The sequence below is a fragment of the Arachis stenosperma genome, chromosome 9, assembly GCF_014773155.1.
Source record: "Arachis stenosperma cultivar V10309 chromosome 9, arast.V10309.gnm1.PFL2, whole genome shotgun sequence".
NCBI lineage: Eukaryota > Viridiplantae > Streptophyta > Magnoliopsida > Fabales > Fabaceae > Arachis > Arachis stenosperma.
The window spans coordinates 78,817,613-78,841,088 of NC_080385.1; the positions used below are offsets into that span (position 1 = coordinate 78,817,613).

Genomic DNA, 23,476 nt, shown 5'->3' on the forward strand with positions numbered 1-23,476 from the left:
GCTTTCTTTCTTTCTTTTAGCCGTTGGGTAAGGGTAAAGGTGGCTAGGGTTTGGGTTGGCGAGTGTGTGTGAGAGAGTGTTGTGTGGTAGGGTTAGGGTTTCGATTTGAGAATTTTAGGTTTAATTAGAGTAGGGTAATTTTAATAAAATTGGGCTATAGAGTATAAAATTTTGAAATCTAATTAAATCTCTAAAATTACTTTAAAATATTATTTATTGTATCAAAATACTAATTTGACTCTCAATCAAATACTCTAATTGAAAATATAAGATATATAATTAATTTTATTGAGTTAATAGTCAAATCGTCCCTAAAAGATATCCTGATCTCCATTTCGGTCCTCGAAAGACAAATTAATCAAAATCGTCCTTGAAAGATACACGACTTGGTCACGTTAGTCCTTCTGTCAGTTGGATAATGACGTGTCACGTTAAGTGCCACGTGCATTATGACGTGGTGGTTAATGCCACGTGTCACAGATTATTGGTTCCAAGTGTCAAATCAGTGACACCTGGTACGCCAAATGTCACTTGACATGTAAAAGTTTTTTATAATGAAATAGTCCTTAAAGTTCAGACGTAAGTCATTTTCATCCCTAAATGACTTACGTCTAAACTTTCAAGGACTATTTTGATTATAATAACTTTTTTACATGTCAAGTGACACGTCAACCCATCATCTTGTGACACGTGGCATTAACCCACCACGTCATCATCCAACTGACGAAGGACTAACGTGACCAAGTCGTGTATCTTTCGGGCGATTTCGATTAATTTTGTCTTTCGAGGACCAAAATGGGTCGGATATCTTTCAGGGACAATTTTTACTATTAACTCTAATTTTATTTATTCCCAAAACATAAGTTTTAAATTGTAAATTAAATATTAGTTATTTAGCCAAGATCGTATAAAATTCTTATTATTTCATAACTAGCAAATTTATAATTTAAATATAGAAAATAATTCAATAATTGTGAAATTAGATAATTAATAGCTGAACCTCGTTATTTTGAATTTCTAAACTTTAAATTATAAATAGAAAAATAATCCATAACTATAAAGTTTGGATAAAAATTTTTGTAATTTATTTCAAATCCAATTAATCAAAACTGTCTTTAATTATTTTCAATAAAATAATTTCTGAATTAAAACTGTAAATAATATGATTAAAATTAGTTCAAAATAGGATTTTTCAAAAGTTTTGGGTCTTACAAAAGCCGACACGCAATGTAATGTTTAATTCGACCGTAAATCTGACGGTACTCATCACATTTCTTGTAGTGCTTTTTAATTAATGAATAGAAGCTAAATATACCTAAAACTTGGGCCTAAAAGTCCAAATGGCTAAGGAACGAGGAGCGATAATATGGGAATGAAAAATTTTAATGTGCTAGCAAAGAAAGCACACCATAAGGTCTTTTGGTGTTAAAGTGGGATGACGATGCGTAGATAAAGCCATAGGCATAGGGGTCACATGTGATGCGTTGATGTGATGTACCTGTAATTTTCTCATTCTCGTTGATCGTTTACGGAGCTTAATTAAGCAAAATGAAGATGGTGTGCAAATTCTTAGACTGCTAACATTGAGATATGAAGCTAAACAAGAAATATGGGTCGAATTCTTTATTTCCTAAACTTTGTAATAGGGTTATGGAGGAAAAGTAAAAAAGAAAAGGTGGGTAATCCATTTTATTATTGTTGTTGTTGTGCCAAAATTATTTGGATAAAGTACACATTTTCAATCCAGACTAGTTGAAAAAAATAAGAGTCTAACCCCAACAAAAAAATCCAATTCAATTGTTAGCATAATTAAGAACAAATTAATCTATGTTAATTATGCCACTCTACGTAAACACACTCCATCAATTCGGACGGGTTCCTGCCACTGCTGATTTGATTGAGTTCTTGTTTCTGCATCTCAGCAACACACGCGTCCCTCTCTCGACACAACCAACTCATTTCAGCATCTATTGAAAAAAAAAAGAAGCTTCAGCACAGTAGCACTCCCTTTTAAATAATTGTGTGATGCAATGTTCTGAAAATTGGACCGGATTAATCGGTCGGACCGATTCAACCATAAATCAACAACATTAGCAATCCGATCAAGCATATAAACCGTCATTTAGAAAACCAATAAAAAAATTATTGAACCGGACAAGAATTGGCCGGTTAGACCGAACCAGAACCCGCTCGGTTTACGCAAATCGTTTCTTTCTCCCTTTCCCCTTTCTTTCTTTCATTAAGAAAGAAATCAAATAACACAACCCCAGCCAAAAAACCTTAGCACTGTAAGCTTACACCACCGCCGCAAGGAGTGGCATACTGCCGCGTCCGTCGCACTCAAAGTTCGCCATCCGTCCGTCTATCTAGCTTCCCTCGTGATCCAAGTCTTCAACCCTGCTAGTTGTCACCGATCGCGGCTGCTTCCTCGAGCTCGGCGTTTGTCGTCTTTGTCTGCTCAGCCGCGCTTCCATCGCCGTTTGTTTGCCGTTCACGTTCACGTCTTCGTTCAGCTGCCGTCTTCGTTCGCGTTTTCGCCGTTCACGTTCGCTCGGCGTTCACTATTCACGGTTCACTCGCCGTTCACCGTTCGAGTTCGCATTCGTGTTCGACTGGAAGCCACGTTGCTCTGCTTCAAACACTGCGACCAACCCGTGCGCTCCACTTAGCCGTCGAACTGGTCTCTTTTGTCGCCACCATGAGTTCCCTAAACCCGCCAACAGACAATACACTCACACAACACCAATACCCTGCTTCAAACTCTGCAACTTTTGATTTCTATTACATTAAGTAACTATTTGATTTGGAAGTGGTTTGGATTATTTCATAGACTGAATTGAAGTTACAATAGTTATGTTCTCTTCTCTATCAAATTGATATTAAGCTTTGAATTCTCTTATTTTGTTTTAATTTACGGCACTGAACATGTTTGATGAAATGCTTGAACCATATTTCTGGTTGGTTTTATATTTCTAGCTTCTAGAGACTTAGTAAGTTGATTGCATGTGAAATTAGAATAATTGGATCTTAGTAATTAGGAAATTTTAGCTGCACAAATAGCATCTTTGCAGAAAACATATTAGCATGATGATTCCACTTGCATTAGTGTTTTTCTGGTAAATTTTAACTGTATGAATTTGTTAATTTGCTAATTGTTCTTGTGTTGTTGTTCTGTTTTTCTTCTGTTTTTTTTTTTTTTTGTTGTGATTTTCTGTTCTTGATTTAAGGTGTGATTGAAGGTTCTTTGGTATTCTTCACTTTCCTGTAAGCTTAGCTTTTAATTCTTTGAGCATACACGGATCAAATCATTGTTTTCAGCAATGGTGATTTTTAGAACTTTTTTTTGGGTTGCTTTGTTTTAAATGTTCCTATTGTTGTTGTGTTTTTGCTGTGATTTAAATGTTCTTTTGATTCTTTTTTTTTTTTCGAATGTCCAGTCAGTACTTGGTTGATTGGTTCTGCTCACTGGATGTATTTGATGATAAATTTTAAATTGATAACTCTATTACTGCTTTACTGTCTGTTTCTGTAGTTAAATTTTATTAAAGTGTCTTGAATTTGCACTGCTTATGTTATTGATTCACTGTTCCTTCATTGCTTTTTTTTTGTTGTTAATCTTTGTGATGAGATTTGTTAAAATTGGGTTGAAAACTACTAATCTTTCTTCATTTTTCACTGTTCTAACTTCTGTTCTTATTAAAAGATTTGCAATTGGTGATTTTTGATTTATTATACGCTTCATGTTTTCATTGTTCTGTTCTTATGAAGAAAAAAATTGCAATTAGTGATTGTATGATTCATGTTTTGATTATTTTGTTATATAAACAAAATTCTGTTTTCATTGTTTGGTTGCACTGTCCCTGTTCTTGATCTCCGTCGACTTGCTACCCCTCCTCCGTGTTGGATTCTTTTTGTTTCAAGCTTTGTTGTGTTTTTGTTTCAGCCTCTGTTGTGTTGCGTGTTTGTTTCCGGCTCTGTTGTGTGTTTATTGTGCAACACTATCATTTTTTGTTTTACTTTTTGACCTAGCTAAATTAACACAATATTCTCTATCTTTAACTTGTGCATTGTAATTCAATCCAGCTATTTTTAACGGAATAAATTATGTTAATTGTTAACAAATTTGTAGCAAATTATTGTATATTTTGATGATTAATTACATTTAGTTGGTGATATTTTACGTAGGGTTTTAAATTTGAAAGATATTTATAATGTTTATTTATAATTTATTTATTATTTTATTATAAAACAATTTTTCTGATTGAACCACGATTAAATCGGTTGGACCAGTAAATCAATGAATGAATAACTAAAATGGTTACATCGCACCAAGAAGCTTGCTTCCATGGCTGCCACTACCTGACCTCGGTAGTACCTTCTGGAATCAGACATGATGCGATTGAGCTGGTCCGAATAGCGGAATAGGTCTCTCCACTGGCATCTCCTTAGCAAGAAGCTCTGCCGCAGAACTACTTATGAAGTATGAACTGAACATGTGAACCTTGAACGATGCCGTACCGAACCACAATCATGAGAAAAGGACACAAGTTGGCACTGCACGTGAGTTCACCATAACCACCACCATGTCCTCCACCAACGTTGTTGTTCTAGACAACGGCAGCGGCCTCATCAAAGCCGGCTTCGGCGTTGAACACGACCCCGCCGTCATTCTCCCTAACTGCCTCTACCGCTCCCCCTCCTCCAAAAAATGGCTTCACCCACACCCTCTTCACACCACAACTACTTCCACCGATTCCACTGCCGCCGAGCTGGACTTCACCTCCGCCGCCGTCCGGCGCCCCTTGGACCGCGGATACCTAATAAACTCCGATCTGCAACGAGAAATCTGGTCGCACCTCTTCTCGTCAATCCTGCGCATAAACCCAACTCAGTCCTCCCTTCTCGTCACCGAACCCTTGTTCACTCTTCCCTCCATTCAGCGCTCACTGGACGAGCTCGTTTTCGAAGATTTCAATTTTAGGGCACTGTACGTGGCCGATTCCACCTCGCTGGTGCACCTGTATGAAGCAAGCCGCAGGCCCAACGGGCTTGTGTCTCGGGCCCAGTGCAGCCTCGTTGTTGATTGCGGGTTCTCTTTCACTCATGCTTCGCCTGTGTTTCAGAATTTCACGCTGAATTATGGTGTTAAGAGAATCGATTTGGGTGGGAAGGCGCTTACTAATTACCTGAAGGAGCTTGTTTCGTTTCGGTCTGTTAATGTGATGGAGGAGAACTTCCTCATTGACGATGTCAAAGAGAAGCTCTGTTTTGTCTCCCTTGATGCTTGATGTGCCGCGCGATCTCCGCCTTGCCAGGTACCCGAAATGCTTTTTTTTCTTTAGCATTTAGCATGCATTAGTGCAAAGGGGTGTGTGTTTGGAATCAACTTGTTGAATCTTCATGACATTGTATTAATATTTTTCTAAATGAACTGCTGGTAGAGGTAGCCACAATTTCATGTGCTTGACTAGTCAATTGCTGGTAATGGGGTCTGGATACTAATAGTATGGTGAAAAAAATTTAGATATTTGAATTCAATACGTGGTTTGTAATGAGTATGAAAATAGATTGAATCACTGTGTTGCGTTGAATCTATCAAGAATTGAAATCCTTGAATACTTGATTTGCAAATCATACCTAGATGAGTCTGGTTTGATATTGGGTTGTTTGAAGGAATTGAATCCGTGTGGTGTTTCTCTATGATATTATTTAGTTTCAAGTAAAAAGGTAAATCAGTTTTAGGATGGATTCAATTTAGTTACCACTTACCAAATAGGTGGTAAGGTTTAGTATTCATAACAATCCTTTTGCCTAGATGCTTTTATGTGGTGCATTTTTCTTTTTTCTGTCTTCACTTTTTTTTTTTCCAAATAGGGAAAGTGGAAAAGAAAATCTCTTCAAGGGCACATATGTGCTTCCCGATGGTATCACGTACACCAAGGTAGCGTTTGTTTTGCAGTACTGGGACAGAGACCAAGAGATTGAGACACAGTATCATGTTTGTTGGCTCAGAGACTGGTACTAAAATTTCTGTCTCTGTCTCCAAAATTTCAGTATTTCAGTGCCTCCAAAATATAGGGACACAGGGGACTGATATTTTTAGAAACAGAGACTGAAACTTTAATAACATTTTATACCTAAAATACTCTCATTTTAATTAATTAATTCCAATTTTATCCTTTGTGCAAATTAAATTAGAGTTTTATTCTTGTTTCAATTTTTGTCTCCCATTTGGCACCAAACAGAATACTAAAACTTATTTCAATCTCTGTCTTAGTCTCTGTCTCTCAGTCTCAGTCTTTCAGTATCTGTCTCTCCACCAAACGCTACCCAAGGGTTTTGTTAAGCATCCAGAGCGAATACACAACTATCTTGCCTTGAAGGATGGCACTTGTGGCTTTCCTCCTCTTCCAGAGGAAACCTATTGGAAATTGCTGAGATGCCTCAAGACCGAAACAGAATTGATCTATCGAAAAATGTATTTTTTGGCGCATTTCTTTTAGCACGAGACGTTTATGGCAGTTGTTTGATTTTCCTGCTTTCATTTTATTATTTGTAGGAATTTGACTTGACAAATGAACGGTTTCTTGTCCCTGAGATGATCTTCCAACCTGCCAATTTGGGTTTGTATTCATACACAACACTCCTTGTTTGAGTATTGAATTTATCAAGTTAATCTAAATGAGGATAGTCCGGTTCCTAGAAATATAGTTTAGATACCAATGACAAAAACAAAGACTGATATTAGTCTACTTGGGTCTTTGCTTCTTATTATCATCCTGTGTTCTCTGAAAATACTAATAAAAACAGTTTTGCAGGTAATGAATGAAGCTGGGCTAGCAGAATGTATTGTTCGAGCTGTCAATTCGTGCCATCCACATCTCCACCCTGTACTCTATGAAAGGTTTTAATTCAAACCATTTACTCTGATGGTTCTGTTTATGGTTGGTTATTTACATCTTGATTCTCTGTTTCATCTTGCAATCTATCTGCGATTTTCCTTTTGGCAGCATAATTTTAACTGGCGGAAGCACACTGTTTCCTCAGTTTTCTGAGAGATTGTAAGTTCTTTGTCTTATCCACTATACCTTGTTCCATGATAACATAATTTTGTGCACTTTGCTTCCCCGTGTTTAAATTATCGACAATCGACGATGTAGAGAGGAGCTCCGACCACTAGTTCCCGATGACTATCATGTGAAGATAACTACTCAAGACTACTCAAGAAGAGTAAAACCCGTTCCCTAAATAGTTTTGTTTCATTGATGTTGGGAGAAGTGAAGTTTCCATAAACTAACTCGTTTTTGTGTTGTAGTCCCATACTAGGTGTTTGGCGTGGAGGATCTCTGTTGGCGTCAAGTCCAGATTTTGAAGCAGTGTGTGTAACTAAGTCTGAGTATGAGGAGCTTGGTTCTGTTAGATGTCGCAAGAGATTCTTTCTTTAACTTCTGCATGCCATAAACTCTATTGCTCCAATCTTGTACTAACCCATATTTTCACTATTTATTAGAGTTCAATCTACTAGACGGATTGTGAGGTGTATGTATCTTTTATTGCAAAACTTGCACTTAACATGCAGCATGCTTAGGTAGTTAGGTATGTACAGCTTTTGTGCATTACAAATCGTTCCACATTGTTGCTTTTTCTTTTGGTCTTATACATTAAGACAACACACCCCCACTCACACACTACTACTACTATTAATATGAGTTTTATATTCCTCATTGAGGATTCGAACTTGGATGCAGCTCCCAATGAGGTAGGTGATACTGCCATTAATCCAAGGCCTCGGATGCGTCAAATCCACATTAGACTAGACATTTTTGTCATCGAATTGGGAGTCAATGGAATATTTGTACAAAAAAATAGATTAATTTGCCAAAAAAAATAGATTAAAAATACTAGGGAGTACTTGGATGCAGCTCCCAATGAGGTAGGTGATACTGCCATTAATCCAAGGCCTCGGATGCGTCAAATCCACATTAGAATAGACATTTTTGTCATCGAGTTGGGAGTCAATGGAATATTTGTACAAAAATAGATTAATTTGCCAAAAAAATAGATTAAAAATACTTGTACAATGTGTATAATGGGTTATATGAGTTACAAAATGAACATCACTCATAATATCTAGAATAACAATCCGGGTACTAGAGATAATAAACATCGCATGTCATAAAACCATTTATCCCAAAAACTTAAGCTAATTTTGGGGTTCACCAAAGATCGAATTCTTGACTTTTCAAATCTAGAGCTCTAATATCATGTCATGATACCACTCATCCCAAAAGTTTACGCTAATGGAAAAAGGTACCATTAATGGTTATATCTCTAATAGTGAATCGAACATCTCTAAATTTTCATTGTACATATTGTACAAATATTCCATTGGCTCCTTATACTTCCTCTAAAAATAATTCTAAAAGACTAAACTTTTTTAAATTAATCTTTTTCTGTTTAATCTAAGTACTACTTTTTTAAAAAAAATTTGCTGAATACTTATTGTTTTTTTTTTTTAAGAATTTGACTAAATACTATTTATCCCAAATACTATTGGAGTGTTAATTTTTTATTTTCCTTTGGCAAAGAATTGTCAATTTTTCTTCTAATTGAAATTTACCCATTATATGTTGGGTCAAAAAAAGCACAAACACAATCTGCCCTAAGATTAATAGATTACATTTAGCCAAGGTTCTGAAAATCTTCATCAAATCGTTTTAATTACTGGTTTAATAATTTATTAGTTCAATCGGTTTAATTGTGGTTCAACCGAAAAAATCGTCTTATTCCAACCATTAATTAACACCAGCAAAGTTTATAACAACAAAGTGCATTTATAATTTATCAATGTTTTGAAAACCGAACCAGACCACCAAACTAGTCGGGACTAGTCGGTCAAACCTAACTGTGAACCGGCCGTTTTTTAAAATTTTACCAAAATGCCGCCGTTTGGATTTTCCATTTAACCCAGCAACCCTAACTCAAGTAACCCACTAACCCTTGCTCCAAGACACAACGGCGCAACACTCTCTCTCCCTCCCTCACCCTCGAGCTAGTCCTTCCTCTCACCGTCGGTGAGCTGTCTCTGTCACTTCCGTCCGGCTGCTAGATTGCTCCTACCGCCATCGCAAATTGGAGCCTCGAAGATTTCAGTTGCGATCATGCAGCGTCGCCAGACTCACCTCCTGTCTCCGTTGCGCACCTCTGTTCTACCGTCGCCAGCATCAGCTCGGTTGCATCGGTTAGTTTTGTTCACCGATTCCTCCTCTGTTTTATACTTTTATGCTTCTAGCTTTAGTTTTTTTTTTAATTGTTGAATAATTAATTAATTACTGTTAAAAAATCTATAAACTTGTTATGGGTTGAATAATTGTTAATTAATTTATGAATTTTGTTATTGTTATTGGTTGAATAATTGTTGAATTTTGCTGCTGTTATTGGTTGAATTTTGTTGTGACAGTCGCCGGGATCGCCTCCTACCTCCGTCGCGAACTCTATTCCACCATCGCCGACGCCATCTCTATTCCACTGGCCAGCGCTACTCCCCCTGAATCTGCTATGCTCTATTCTGTTCTGTTCTATACTTCTAGCTTCTACGTATTTTTTATTTTTTTTTTATAACAATAATTGTTGAATAAGTATTGTTAGATAATCTGTGAGGGTTGAATAATTATTATTAATCTATGAATAATTGCTATTGTTACTGCCTGATTACTTAAGCCACTTGGGCAAATCTATTAGTTTATGCTATTACCACATATTCACACTGTATTCCCTCCTAGATCAGAAGCTCACCAATTTTTTTATGCCTTCGGTGATGAATTGCTTCTTTAGTTTTATGTTATCTTCTACATGCCCGAGGCCTAGCTAGTCAAATGTTTGTGCAATATGACATTGTTTTCAATACCAATAACATTTAAATAACTCTATGTAGGTAGATATGTTAAGTAATAATGTGTATTATACTATTTGTTGCTAACCATTTCATTATCAATTTATTATTCAGATCAGACTCTTATGTATAAAGATAGAGATATAAATCATAAATGCACTTTATTGTTATAAACATTGCTGTTGTTAATTAATTGTTGGAATAAAACGATTTTTTCGATTGAATCATGGTCGAACCGATTGAATTAATAAACTATTAAATCAGTAGTTAGAATGATTTGATGACCGGTTTGATTTTCAGAATCTTAGTGTGATGTAAAAATTAAATAAATAAATAAATCAGTCAAAAAATAATAAAAAAAAAAAATAAAAATAAATTTTTCAAATTCACATGCATTTTTTTAAAAATTCATTTTGAGACCCGATTATACTAGTACTTGCTTGATTTAAATGGTTAGAAAGAGATATATGTTAATCAAAATTTTAAATAATTACTAATTAAGCTTTATATAGCATACCTAGAAAGTACTCCTTTTAGTTATGCATAGAATCTGATTTTGCTTCTTAATTGATGATGTAACTTTTTATTTTTTGTTATTCCTAACTCAATCTCTATAAAAAATTTATAAAAAATAAAATAATAAAATGAAGGATATATGTGCAAATGATAAAAGAAAATGTACGTATTTCTACCAAAATAATTACCAACAAAAATTATAATAAAAATCTACCAGAGAACTTTCCTATTTAAAACTGAACACTAAACACACAATAAATTACAAGATATTTAAACAGGCACTTAATTTACACAAGAAGAAAAACATGCACATTGCTACTATTATTAGTACTACTCTAAAAATAAACATTCAAGGCAAGAATTGTTGTTTATAAAGCAAAACAATTCATTCAATTCATTGGCTAATTCTCCCCAACCCAAAATGTGCTAACACACCATATATATAATTACCCAACCAATAATAATTTGTCACACATTACATTAGTTTATGCAGATACCGAATTCTAATTACTTGAACAACAAGCTTCGTTCACGACTTATTAATAATGAAATTACCACATTAATAAGCTAATTACTGATTTATAGCGTTAATTAGTTCCCATCATCACCAGAATTCCCCTCAGCTGAAGAACTCCCAATACCAACAAGGAGTCCCCTACCGCCGCCGCCCACCAAGCCTTCGCCAGTCGAACCACGTCCAAAATCCGGAGCCCTTCGGAAGCCATGGAAGCTTCGGGGCTTTGCAACATGTGAAGAGCTGGACTTGCAGTTGAGGAAGAGGTCACACCAAGTTGTTGTTGGTGTTGAAGCAGTGAGAAAGGTTGTTGTGCATACAAGAGTGAGGATCTTGCAGCCATTAATTGTTGTTGTTGTTGTTGTTGAGCTTGCATGTAGTGTGATCCCTGCTGCATAATCCCACTAGAGGGGTACTGCAACAGTTTGATCCAACATGGTTAATTAGCATGTGTTTTGTTTTTGTAGAATTGATTCTAATTATAGAATGGTTTAATTATTTTGTTAGTCTTTGTAGTCCTACCAAATTTAAAATTAAGCTTTTATATTTTTTTTTTAATTGAATCTCTACACTGTTTTTAATTTTATAATTAAATTTGTATTAAAAATATTAAAATTAACAAAATATTTCTTATAAAAAATATAGTTAACGATCTACTGAAATTTTTAATTATAAATTTTTTTAATTTATTTTATATTATCAATGATTTAATTATAAAATTCAATTAAAAAAGATAAATATAAAAACTTAATAATAAATTTAATAAAATTATAAAAAACAACAAATAATTAAACCTAATTGAACATATACAACAAGATAATAAGTAAAAAATTAGCATAATTATTTATTACAGTCAGGGGCATATTAGAAGAGGGAGAAAAGTATTGGCCTTGGACCCCTAAAATTTTGAAGGATATTTTTTATGATGCCTAAATTTCTCCTTATATACGAGATAGGTATTTAAAAACTTCAAAAATCTAATATAATCTAATGGTTTTAATTGTAATTAGTTTTAACTATTTGATGGGTTTAAATTTCAATAGTATTTTTTACTAAAATATATTTATGTGATTTTTTTCTGATATATTGATAAATTTTTTTCTGAAAAAAATAACTCTATAACCACATTTCAATCTGCACATTTAACAAGTTTAAGCGGATCGATTAATAACCTATTCTTAAAAATTAGAAGATAAAAGGGTAAAATGAAATTAATAACCCTTCCAAAAAGTGCAATTAAAGTTACTAAATTGATCAACAACCAGGAAAACTAAAAAAAAATTAATAAAGAAAAAGGGGGATGTACCTGATGAGCCGGCATGGCAGGAGGTTGTTGGGGTTGAGAATCAGCAATTGCAGCTAGGTACATAAGATTTCTCTGAAGCCTAGATTGATTCCTGAAAATTGAAAAAAAAATGTCAATATGATGATAAACTTTTTATTGTATAGTACCACAGGAATGAGGAACAGAAAAGGAACCAGCATCTGACATTACTACACAACTAGGAGACCTCAATATGTATGTGTTAGGGAAACATCATTATTGCATGCAAATATGCAATAATGCTTCATGCTTTCTATCTCTGGCCAAACAAGCTTTCTTTTTTTTTTGGTTGCAAGATCTAAAATTTTGATATTTCTTAGAAGATATCCTCTCCATTTCTATCTTCTTTTTTCCCATACATTTTAAAGAATTGCTCTTTTTATTTCATTCTTCGTTAAGATATAGAACTTAGTTAATTCTAAATGGTGTGTTCTACTCAATAGTGATGAAAAAAATGAGTCAGCTAATTTGATATATATATATATATATATATATATATATATAAAACAAAATTCATTATGCATTGCCAAAAAGAAGGTTGTCATTGTGTTTAACAAGTAAATTATAGTAGCTATATATTTAAAAAAAGAAACAAATTTCCACCAAGTCATCATGCTTTTCAACTTTTTTTCTTAGGGAAAAAATAATAATTAAAAAATTGCGGTGTTTTAGGTAGGAAATGAATTTTCTCAATGTTTTTCAATAATTGAGGGAGTTAACTAGTTAAATATTGCAGGACAATTTATGCTTGAACTTAGTAATTCGAAAGCATGTAAATCATTTTAGGATATTGTGTTTTCGTAAATGACTATAAATCGTCTTAAAATAGAGAGAGTAATATGTAAAAGTTGGAAACATCAAACTCTGAGGTGTTTTATGCCTTGCTCTAATCCTCAACAACTTAGAACGATTTATGCCTTATCAAGGCCTTGAGATAATTTATGTGTATGTTACAAATCTGAAGACTTTAAGGACAATTTATGAAGATAGATAATAAGTCTATAAATAAACGAGTATAATGTATACTAAAATAAATGTGAAGTGGAAATTGTAAGAGATATAATTTAAATTAAAAACTAATTTAAAATGATAGATACTAACTTCTTTTGTTATTTTAAATTATGCTATATTTTATTATTTTTGTACTCACTAGGTACATTTTAAAAGTTTGCTAATTTATTATTTTATTTATTATTATCTCTTATCCACATTTTACTTTAAATAGTCTCATGTTGTTGAGTAAGGTATAACTTGTCTCAACGTTCTATGTTTTTAACTTTTACACATTACTCTTTTTATTTTGAAATGATTTATAGTCATTTACAAAAACACAATAGTTAGGACAATTTATATATTTTTAAATTACCAAATTTAAGTATAAATTGTCTCAACATGCAATATTTTACTAATTAATCTAAACCATAAAGTCAGGGACGATTTATATAATAATTAAAAAAGATATTTATGAAGTAAAAACTGATTTAGGAAATTCTGATAATTTAAAATTTTTTTATTTTATATAAATAAAAAAACTTTTTAGAGGTTTATTCTAATATTATATATTATTTACAAATTTTTATATTTTTGAGTTACAGTATTTTATAATCTGACAAATTAAAAATAATTTGAATTAGAATTAAGAATTTGTCATTGATTAATAAATTATATATTTTTAATATAAATTTAAATTTTTAACAGTTATTTCAGCAGATAAATGACTTAAATACTGTACAAGTAAAAGTTGGTTTAAAAAGCTTATTACCATACAGTAAACAAACTTATTGGCCTGCAGGTGAAACAGTGGATCTAGATGCTAAAACAGAAATCGAAAATTTATTATCAAGATTGATGCACAAATATTTGTAGGTTTCTATTATCTATGCTTTCATCAGGACAATAATAAATCAACCACAGTGTTATTATTTCTCACTCATCATGTCATACAATAAAGTTCATATGATGACAAAATACTGAAATAGGTGGTACAATAACTTTAAATTACTTTTTACTCCACCGCTGAGTAAATGCTTCAAGATTACTTACGTGTCTGGTTGGCAATAAGGACATTCACCATTATATTGTGTCTGAATATTTTCATGTGCTACTGGCATATTATATACCGGTAAAAAAAATCCTATATTTTAACTTTTTAATAAAGATAAGTACATCTTTATATGGAATTATTACAGAAGAGTAGAGAACAATGATATTATTTAAATTTGTGTTTATATATATTATTCACAAAGGAACATGAGAAACTTATTTAAAAATATGTCTACTATATGTTTAATAAATACCTAACAATAAGATTAGAATTTAACTTGAGTGTATTGATAATATAAATTAATTAACTAAATGTATTCATTTTGAGATAGCTTTTTTAATAATACGTGAAAAGAATTATTTATGTGTTGTTAACAGGACAATATTGTCATATTCAAATATTTAATTACGCTTATCCGTAAAACTCGAATAGTTGACAGAAAAATAAATTTGTAAAGTTTTTTATTATGCTAAAAAAATACTTTTCTATAAGACGTGAGAAACCCAATGAAAGTAATTCTTACTCGGCGCATTCGCTCAGCTTCCCAGAATTCTGGCTTTCAACAATCTTCAGAATCAAGGACTTGTTCTCATCTAGATACTGCATTAATTAAGAGGGGGGTGGGGGGAATGGTTATGGAGAAGAAGTCAATAATGATAACGATTTCATAATAATAGAGCAGGGAAAATAATAACATATAAAAATTCTTTTTAAGAGACGGGTTGTATGCACACTCATATACTATATTTTTTTAATATATAAAAGTGAATATAATAAATATAAAAATTAAAAATGGGTACTTTTTCCACCAAAAAAGAAGAAAAAGGTTAGACATACATTAAAGTATATTACAAGGCGGTGTGTAAATATCATTTTTCTGATGTCTTAACTTCAAATAAGATTTAATGAAATTGTGGCATGCAATACGATGACATCTTAGGTGAGGTATAGTATTGAAACCTAAGTTCAACTTAATCTATTAATGACGGTTTTGTTTTTTTAAACAAATTTTTAATTACCAACTAATTTATGTATTCTTTAATGGGTAATGCAGGTACTAAAGTCAGTCATCAGTATAAAATATATCTGAAAATATAAATATACATTAAAAATAAATTAAATCATACATATATTTATACACAAATATATTAGTAGTTGATTTTAGTAACTGATTTTAGTGTAAAAATAATATATTCAAATAAAATCATAACTGTACAATGATATAACAAAAGTAATGTCAAAACCGGCAGATGAAATATGTCAAAGCACATGATTAATTACACAAAAAGCACCAACAATTAAAAAAAATGTTATTTGTACCATTCTTGGTGTTAATAATATATAGAAAAAGGAAAAACATATACAAGGAATGTTACTTTAATACCAAAAAAGAAAAAAAATACCAAATGTTGATGACAACCATCATTACTAACATTTGTTAAACTTAACAGTATTAAGGTGCAAACTTCTTTACCATGACAAATGCGAAGCAATAAGAAAAATATAAAGTTACATGTTGTTAACGGGTATAACCTTTGTTTGATATATTATAGTTACATAAATTCACCAATTAAGTAATGTATTGTGTACTAATTTGTGCGTACCACATATTAATTCAAATAAAAATATTTTGCATATAACAATCGTATTGCATTCTTTAAAGCGGAGGTGAAAAAGTATTCAAGGATATCTGGCAATGCAATGCAATGCAGTAACCGGAAAGTGACGAGAAGGAATAATAAGTAGAAGCATAAAGAAGAGAAAACATTAAAGCACCACAAAAATGGTACTATATGCTAAAAAGGTAGCATGCATATATATGATGGAAAAAAAAAAAAGGGAAGAAAAACTATTGTTGTTGGCATGAGACGATGATGATGCTGTGTGTTGTCCTTTGTCTACAATCCGTATTGTAGATATTTTATTCAAATTAAATAAAAAGTAAATAAATGAGGTAGTTGTTCCGGTGAAGGGTTGATTTGGTGCATAGGCATGTATACCTGTTGAATGTGATCGGTGGTGACGTTGTTGGGGTAGTAGGGAGGCATCATGGGCTGCATCTGCATCTGCATCTGCATCAGGTGCTGTTGCTGCGACTGCTGCTGCATACTTATCTCTCTCTCTCTCTCTCTCTCTCTCTCTCTCTCTATCTCTCTCTCTATATATATATATATATATATATATATTTGAAGCTGGCCTGGCCTTTTCTACACACACTCAGTTACTACTCTATGAAGAACCAGAGAAGAGACAGTGTAGTGCAAAGAGATAACAGAAACACTACTACTGCCTTCTTCTTCTCTCTATCTATCTATTCTTCTGTTCCCACTTTCCCCGACTTCTCTTCTCTTTTGTTATGATGCTATATGCTACAATATACCACCTTCCATAAAGATATTTACTATAAGAGAGAGAGTAAAAAGGGGAAAGCTAAAAGGAAGAGGAAAAGGGGCGCGGAGTGATAATTGTATTTTGGATTTGGCTATGGTGGTGAAAGTATAAAGTGGTCTTTAAAGGACACTTTATAATAATTCCAAATATGTGGCTGTTGTGCAGTCCGTATAAGTGAGTATGTAAATTTATATTCTCACCCAACATTTATAATAATTACAAAGAGGTCTGAAACATTAATAAAAACTTTTATATTTGGATGTAATTAGAGAGGGGTTAGGTGTATGAGTTTTTTGCAATTTGGATTTTTAATGGACACTCATATAGAAAACTACAGTTTCAGCTCTATATATAAAATTATATTGGACACCTGTAAAAAAATTTTTTGTTACCGTTAATAGTTTATTTGTCACAAAGCAAAGCATAAACAAGAAAAAAAAAATTCACCAGCAAAGTGTCATCAATAATAATAATAAAATTAAATTAAATATAAAATAATATTTAATTAAATATTTTAGATTATATATTAATTAAGATGGTTATGTAATATAATTTAAAATACATAATATATAATAAGAAACAGTCTAATCTAGTGATAATTAAATTATTTTTTATCCCTTAAGTCTCTTTTTGAAATTCACATTTAAATATAACTAAAAAATAAAGAAAAAGATTTTTTTATCAATAATTTATTTTCGGTAAAAAATTATTAGAATACTTATTAACAAATAATTTATATCTATACGACGTTTAAATAAGTTTTTAATTCAAAAACAGAGATTTTGGGTAATAAAATAGAGTAAGACAAAATATGAAAAAATATTTTAATTATAATACATAATTAAACATATGTATAAAGTCTTTAATATAATATTATGTTAAAATTAAATTAAAAATATATAAAATTTAAATTATTTTAAAAAAAAAGTAAGAAAAAAATATAAATTAAGTTTGTATTATTTTATATAAACATATTTTTTATATACAGGTTTAATTTTTTTGATATTTATATATAATTTTAGTTTTAAATTATAAATATTAATGTATCATTAGGTGCTAACGTGTCAAGTGATCCAATTTTTTATTATTAGAGGTGTATAAAAATAAATAAAAACAACATTAGTTAGGATAATAAGTTATTTATAATTTAATTAAAATATTTTTAAATTCAAATTCTAAAAATAAAAAATATGTTTTATAAATTATATATAATAAATAATATTTTAATAATAAAATTATTCCTAAACTCTTTTTAATTTTTATATTTTTATTATATTTTTAGTATAATTAATAATATTCAACAAAAATTTAATTTAATATATATATTTTTTATTTCTAAAATTTGTTGAGTCCGTCACTAAATGTAGCATAATGACCTCTCAACTTGTATATAATATTTTAAAAAGAAATGTATGTTTGTAAGTATTTGAATAAAGAAATTGTATTATATAATAATATATTTTTAACAAAATTGACTTCAATAATATTTTTTAATTTTAACAAAATATAAATATTGCTACGTGATATGATTCGAGCCTTTGGGGACTCTTGCGAATGACAACAAAAAAAGGTTTTCAGTTCAAGCATTTGTGTGGGCTAGAGACTGTGGTTATGTGACAAATTGACAATAGAAGTTTATAATGAATTGTCATATTAAAAATGAACCAACAAACTTCTTAAAATTTTATAAACTACCCTAGTCCTTAGAGGGCCACATTATACTTTTCCCATAGTAGAACCAGCCATATTTTGAGGGAACGAACTTGGTTTTTTGGAAGTATCTTCTGTGTTTTGTGGGCCCACTACTTTCTCATCGTCATATCTTGAACTCTATGTCTTTGTTTCCTCCTTACACCAATATATACAACGCTCACGTGATTCGGAGGCCACACACCAAATAGAGACTCAAATTATACATCTATAGAAATGAGACTCATGTTTACACCATGACTACACATTTCTTTTAGATGATACGATGATAAATTAATACATACCGATACGTTTAAAATATGGACAAATAATAATAAGACATGTAGAATTTATTTTTCACGTCAGCATTTAAATTTTTTTTTAAATATATAGTATATCACTATTTTTACTAAAATACTCTTTTAATTAAATAAAAATAAAAAATATTTATTTATTTAATTTTATAAAAAGACTTAAACATCATTTTTTTATTTAATTAGACAAAAATATCTTTTGAATACCCCTATCTTAACAGCTTCTTCCCAAATCAAAAAAGAAAGTTGAAACAGGAAACTCTAGCTTCTCCACCACCACCGCAAGGACTGCCGCCGTCCGTCGCTCTCATGCACTACCATCGTCGTCTGGTCGTCTGTGCTTCTTCCTCCTTCAAGAATCGCAGCTTCTTCTTCCTCGAGCTCGGCGCGTCAGTTCCTGGTATTCATCTGCTCCATCGCGCTCCTGCCGCCGTCCGTCGGGCGTTCAGTCACCATCGTCTTCATTTGGTCATCGCAGATTTTTCCAACCCACCACCGTCTTCTGAGTTGTGTTCGTCGTCTGGCCTCTGTCTTCGTCACGATTCTGCCCCCTATTCTCAGACTGCTCAGAAGAAAAACCCATCTCCATTCCAGTTTCCTTCCTTCGAGTTCAGAGAGCAGAAGCTCAACCAAGAAAAAATCTTAGGCTTCGACGGTCAGTTCACTGCTAACTTCTTCTGCGTTTTTTATTTATGCCATGTTCAATAATTATTTGATTACTGAATATTTGAATGTTTTGTGTTTTAATTTTTTATTGAATGATTATTTGATTACACAAGTCGCATATTGGTTGTCAAGAAATGCCCAAGCAAGTTAATAATGACATCTTTACAATGAAAGCATTAAATACATATAATTAAGTTAGCACGATATATGAGAGAAGACAAATTCCAAAAGAAACTATATGAAAAATTGAAACTATATGACATCTATTGGAACTTGTAATTGACAGTAAAATGTTTATAGTTTCAGATGATTTCAACATGCTGCACAAACATTTGTGAAAATTCTCTTCTTTGGAGCCGTCTCATATCTGACATTTGTCGTTACCCCCTTTTTCATAGTGTTCGCTGTGATATGGGCAGTTTATCGTCATGCTTCGTTTGCTTGGATCGGTCAAGATATTCTTGTAAGATTAACTTACTGCTTTCACCCCCTTTTTTACCATACCAATGTCTTCAACTGTTTATTATTTGGCCTAAGCTACCTAACATATCTTAGTAAAACTATAAAATGTTCATGAACTAGAACAGAATATGTTACTTCTCATATGAGTTTAATATGATACTCATTGCATTTATTTTGAGAATGTTCTTGGTCATTGAGATAGGATATAGCCACTACTAGTTTTTGTGTCCATGTTACTTGTAGTTTCAGGTTTATGTTGATGTTGTCTATTTTCTCTTATCATGTTTTATTTTTCATGATATAGTTCTCTGTTAATGTTTGATTCAAATAGAAATTGATTTTCTGCTGTTAGGAGTTCTTATTAGTTTTGCACTTCATTCTTTAAGCCTAAAGCTTCGGATTAAACTTTCAAGATAGAAATGAGTGAATTGATCAAATATTTACCTCTTCAGCCGCCTTCCTGTCATGCAAGGTATCACACTGATAATTATAGTTTTTCAAATTGTACGGATACCGAATCTCAAGGTAACAATTCGTTGTCAAATTCTTCATTATCTATGATATTATATTGTTGGCTGTTTTTTTGGGATACTACTGAACTAGTAACATACCACTTTTCTTCTTTTCCTCCCTGTCTCTATATCAGGTTGGAACTGTTCTTCTCAGCTGCGCCTTCCTATATGACATCTTTTGGGTGTTCCTTTCTAAATGGTGGTTCCATGAGAGTGTCATGATAGTGGTGAGTGTTCTAAAGAAATGCTTTCCCTTTCTTTGCAAAGCTCGAGTTCGCTCTTGATTGCTATTGCTTTGTTAGATAACCAAATTGATTGCTATTGCTTTGTCAACTCGATCGACATAACAAACGGTTACAGCATAGCATGTGACAATCCGGGTTCGGTTTCTAAAACCTAACTTCTTGAATCATAAATGCAAAAAATTTTTTGTCATTGGGAAAAAAGAGAGGTGAACTCAAGATTTTATGGACAAGGGGAGAACCAGAGAGACCTTGCCCTCACATGCAAGAAGAGGATCAACAATCACTTAACCAGCATTGATCCCTCTCATCAGATTTGTATCTTAGGTCTATTAGTACATAGGAGATTGATAACAACTGATAGGAGATTTATGTTACATTTTGTAACTTCTCTTTGTAACAAAAATTACAACAAAAATATATATTATTAGAGATGTCAACCAACTCTTTTAATGGTGTATGCATGGAAATGTGGAACTGTATTATGTAAGATTATTATATATCTAGGTCGCATGCATGGACTTCTTCAATCAAAAGGAGGGAAGACATGGTAAAGGATGATGACACTAAGAGGCTTGCATGATAAGTATGCTTTGTTCAAATAGCAGGATACTGGAATTCATTGATTTGGGAGGTGAAATGAGGAGAGATGTTTGGCATACTTTTATAAGTGAAATTATAGCGTTACACAAGTTCTCACATGAATATGGACCTTTATTATGACCAATCTTTTGTTATAGAAAAAATAATTTTTCATCTTTGTTTTTAACAAAAAAATAGATGAATTGAAATAACTAGATAAGTAGATGATTGAATATTTATTATTGGTATGCTTGATAAATTGTGCCAATTATGCGTTTCTTGAAATTGGTATACCTCTCCTAGATTCTGAATAGTGCGATTCATGTTTCTGATTTTGATAATTTGAGTAGTTTATGAAGCATAGATCACTGTTATTGCAAATGATTTGGGACTGCTTTTGAGGTAGTTGAGACCTGAATGGCAAGAACAAGTTACTAAACCAAACATAATAGCATCTCAGCTTGCCAGTTTGAACAGAATTCTTGAGTTTCAGTATTTCATAATTATCTATTCTTCATTAATTTTCGATGATGTCCTGGTTCATTTCAGGGTTGCAAAAGCTTTCCTTACTAAACTTGGAAGGGTGCCTTGTAACAGCTGCATGCTTGGATTCTCTTGCAGGTTTAATTGCTTGATATACTTTTATGCTTATTATATTGCTGATCTAGAAAATTGGTTGCTTTATTATATTTCCTAGAAACAATATAACTATACAACTACTAAACCTATAAACCAGCCAACATATTTAAGGATAAGAAAAGAAAAAGATGATACTTTTATTTGCAAAATAAATAACTTGAGTGGTTTATACACACTGCTATACAAATGTTATCCTCAATTATCAATACAACCTAATATATTATCATATTGCAAGCTCAAAATTGCTTCACCAAAATTAATAATGAATGAAAGAATGATTAGAGAGAACTCAATAAAGGCAACCTCAAGCAGGAAGATCATTCTAACATTATAATGCACCCTTGAATTCTTCCAATTTGCCCTCGAACTACAGGAAGATCAAAGAGTTCTAGCAGCAGTCCCACTGCTTCCCTCCTCTTTTCTGCATCTCTTGTTAGAGACTTCACCACTGTTGATAAAAACTCGGTTTCTGCCATCTTCTCCTGCACAGTACTATTACAAAAGATAACTAAGTAATTAACAACAACAAATACGGTCAATTTCACAAGAAATGTTGCCTTATTTTTAGAATTCTACCTTTGTCTCATCTTTGCCCGAAGCCATATTTCCTAACAATTGAATGATGTTAAGCTACTCTTTGCCATAATCATATTCATAGAAAACTGGATTTTTTGTAGGAAAAAAGAAAAGAAAAGAATAATCAGTTACACAAGTAGTAAATCGTAACTGGAAAACACATGATAAAGGAATTAACTTTATAAGAAACTAATGAAAAATTGAGAGCAAAAAAGGGAAAATCAATCACAAAAAAGGAATTAACTTTTTTTATTATTTTTGTTTTTATTATTTTCTTGTGGGCATATGAACCATCTAGTGACATACGACATTATATTTTGTTTACGTTTGTGTTAGTATTTGTTTGCCGAATTATTTAATGTCTCCATTTGACTATGTATAAATTTATACTCTTTTGGTGATTGAAATTTAGTTCTTTTATACTCTTTTATACTCTTTTAGTTCAGTGGCATCGTGTTTCTTGAAAGCATGTTTCTCTTGCGGGGATGACCCTACTCTTTTATAATCATGAGAGTCCGTCTATTCTAAAGTTATCCTTGAGGCTTCAAGTTCTATCACTATGCTGTGCTGGATCTAAGGTTATCAATGATCCTAAAGGTTAGTTAAAGAAAGCTCTATAGCAGTTCTTTTATGAACCCTGCTATGCAATTTGAAGTTCCAATTGAGTTATTTACTTATCGAATTCTCTGCTAGCTTCATGTCAAAGAAAGCTCTGTAGCAGTTCTATGCAGTTATTGAGAGAAATAACTGCCAAGAAGTTTGATATTTTGGTTAACAAAGTTAAATTTCTTGCCACTTTCTCATATAACTCAAGCTGTTTCATGAGTTGTAAAGATTCTTTAAATGATTAAGGCTCAAATATTTATTTATCATCACATGACTTGTACTGGTTTAGGCTTATAAACAATGCTTGCCTATTTCCTTGCATAAGAAGGTGGTTGTGAATTTTCTGTCTGCATGCTGTTTAGTCCATTCATTTGGTGTTATTTTTTATTTCAGTTAAAAAATCTTTTGTTTTGTTACCAAAATGCTAAGTGGTTATTGCCTTTTTCCTTGTAATAGGAGTTAAATGGGCATGATACCAGTGACCAAAGTTCTGATGGAAGTATAATT

At 32.1% G+C, this 23,476-nt stretch overlaps 2 long non-coding RNA genes and 2 pseudogenes across 2 annotated transcripts; 3 read left to right on the top strand and 1 right to left on the bottom strand.

Annotated features, from left to right (window-relative positions):
* Nucleotides 1–4,563: 4,563 nt before the first annotated feature.
* LOC130949635 (actin-related protein 6-like) lies at nucleotides 4,564–6,419 on the top strand (annotated as a pseudogene).
* Nucleotides 6,420–7,096, top strand: LOC130948351 (uncharacterized). Its single transcript, XR_009073019.1, has 4 exons — nucleotides 6,420–6,478; nucleotides 6,560–6,623; nucleotides 6,819–6,904; nucleotides 7,011–7,096. It is a non-coding gene; the product is annotated as an uncharacterized LOC130948351 (long non-coding RNA).
* A 1,780-nt stretch (nucleotides 7,097–8,876) lies between these two features.
* On the top strand, nucleotides 8,877–9,719 carry LOC130951649 (uncharacterized). Its single transcript, XR_009074046.1, has 2 exons — nucleotides 8,877–9,241; nucleotides 9,461–9,719. It is a non-coding gene; the product is annotated as an uncharacterized LOC130951649 (long non-coding RNA).
* Nucleotides 9,720–10,823: 1,104 nt separating this feature from the next.
* On the bottom strand, nucleotides 10,824–16,356 carry LOC130947504 (GRF1-interacting factor 1-like; annotated as a pseudogene).
* Nucleotides 16,357–23,476: the final 7,120 nt, after the last annotated feature.